Below are 2,460 nucleotides of genomic sequence, written 5' to 3' on the forward strand. Positions count from 1 at the left end.
CATGCGTATATGTCAAAGCTAGTGGGAGCATAATGACCTTCCTAGTCTTATACGTTGATGACACACTCCTTATAGGAAACAACATTCCGAATTTGCAAGAAGTTGAGTCTACGATTGGAAAGTGTTTCGCTATGAAGGGTCTAGCCTATATTCTTGGAATCAGAATTCATCGGGATAGAAAGAATCGCCTTATTGGTCTTAGCTAGAGTACATATTTGGATAAAGTACTGAAGTGTTTCAATATGGAGAACTCCAAGAAGGGAGAATTGCTTATTCATTTTACTGTTAAGTTGAGTAAGACTCAAAGTCCCAGTACAGAGGAAGAGATAGCTGACATGAGTCGATTCCCATATGCTTTGGCTTCAGGATCGATCATATATGTAATGACATGTACTTGCCATGATGTGTCTTATGCTTTGAGCATGGTTAGTCGATTTCAAGGAAATCCCGACAGCACCCACTGTATTGCGGTAAAGAATATTCTTAAGTATATGCAAAGAACAAGAGACATGTTCTTAGTTCTTGGCGGAAGTGATACATTAAGAGTGAGTGGTTACAGTGACGCGAGCTTTCAAATAGATTGGGATAACTTTTGTTCGCAGTCTGGATGGGTATTCTTATTGAATAGGGGATCAATTACTTGGAAAAGTTCCAAGCAAGACTCGGTGGATAATTCCACCTGTGAGTCAGAGTACATTGCAGCCAGTGAAGCATCTAAGGAAGCGGCTTGGATGAAGAATTTTATTGGAGATATCATATTCATTACAATTATTCAAGAACCAATGAAACTCTTTTGTGATAATGAAGGCGCAGTTTCTTTAACAAAAGAACCAAAGGATCATGGTAGATCCAAGCATATCAATAGAAAGTACCATTGCATTCGACATTGGGTTAAAGACGACATCTTCTGGTGAAGAGAGTATCATCAGAAGATAATGTTGCAGATCCTTTCTTAAAGGCCCTAAGCAGAGTCAAACACTACCAGCATGCTAGGAGCATAGGCTTAACATACAATGTTAGTTTTAGTAGTTAGGTGATATTTTCTAAAAATCGTAACAAAATAAATGTAATTGATTTTTGGTGAATGAATAATAGAGAATTATTTATGAGTATTGTATTGTCTTATTCAATTATTTATTATTATGTTTAATTTTTTCATGTTTTATTTCTAGACTAATTTAAATTATTCAAACTCCCATAGGCGTTCATACTTTTGGAAGTGAATATTGAATTAAGACTCTCATGAAAGGATTGTAGATTGTCGATCGAGGTTAAGACATTGCAATTGGAATTGCTACAATATTAATGAGTACTTTCAAAATAGAGATTTTAAGTAATAGATAAACCCATGCTTAGAGATTACTTCATGGATCTAGTCAAAAGTAACTAAGACGATAATATCTAAAGTTCTTCAAATGGAGATACATAAGTTGTAATTTACAAATCGGTTGTTTATTGGTGTTGTGTAAACGCATCAGTAACTTGATGTTATAAAAAGTAGCATTATATATGATTTGGTGAGTAAAGGTTATAGTTATTTAGTCAAAGTTTATTCGTTCCTTTTTTCCTAACAGGAAATACGATATCATTGGGCCCCTCGGTGATTTGATATTGGCATTATAGTGTTGGGCCCAACCATGACTTATTGATGTGTTAAATTCGTAGTCTAATAAAGACTTTACAAATAGGGAAATTGGTAAATAGAATTTTGAACAATGAGATTGATTATGATCCATGTCTTGTGTCTATACGATGTCATGAAGAAAAAAGGAATAGTTGATCACTTATCTTAGGGCTAACGGCTGATTTGAATCAGGGTTTCGAAGTGGCTTTAGAAAGCACACTTTGTTGTTTAATTGAAGATTTATACTTGCAATTGTATTTACAGACTTATCCAAGTGGAAGACTACTATATTAAGGTGTCTAAGTCAATAACGAAATTGGTATATTCTTAAATTTGAAGCAAAGTCAATTTTTGGGTTGCCCTCATTGTTGGATTAGGTGTCTAAGCCCATAACTATAATTGGTATATAATTAAATTGATAGTAGCATAGTGTGTGACGATTCTCTAAGACAAATATGATTAGGTGTGGAAACTAGTATGGGTTTGTACTACTGAAAACACAGGACCCGTACACGTATCAAGGAAGTCATGAACCCTAAAGATTTAGTGATCCCATAATGTTGGAATTGTATGAATTGTGGCTTAATAGATGTATTCCGGTTAGTTTTTCAGTATGCCGATCACTAGAGGTTCTAGATTAGGAGTTGGCGGCCAGGAGAGGATAGGTTTTTATGATGATGAGATTTACGGGATGATCACCACCCAAGTGACCATGGTTGTTAGAGAGGCGATCCTGGAGGTGTTTGGGTCTATTAATACCACCATAATCGATATGTTTGACAAGCGTTATGTTGTCGTCACTGAGGTTGCTGTTGACGTAGCCATTGCTGCTGCGG

General features: G+C 35.7%; 1 pseudogene; it reads left to right on the forward strand.

Annotated features, from left to right (window-relative positions):
* Positions 1-242: 242 nt before the first annotated feature.
* On the forward strand, positions 243-914 carry LOC145075366 (secreted RxLR effector protein 161 pseudogene; annotated as a pseudogene).
* Positions 915-2,460: the final 1,546 nt, after the last annotated feature.

Source organism: Lactuca serriola, chromosome 9 (assembly GCF_051521515.1).
Source record: "Lactuca serriola cultivar US96UC23 chromosome 9, Lser_US96UC23_V15, whole genome shotgun sequence".
NCBI classification, from domain to species: domain Eukaryota; kingdom Viridiplantae; phylum Streptophyta; class Magnoliopsida; order Asterales; family Asteraceae; genus Lactuca; species Lactuca serriola.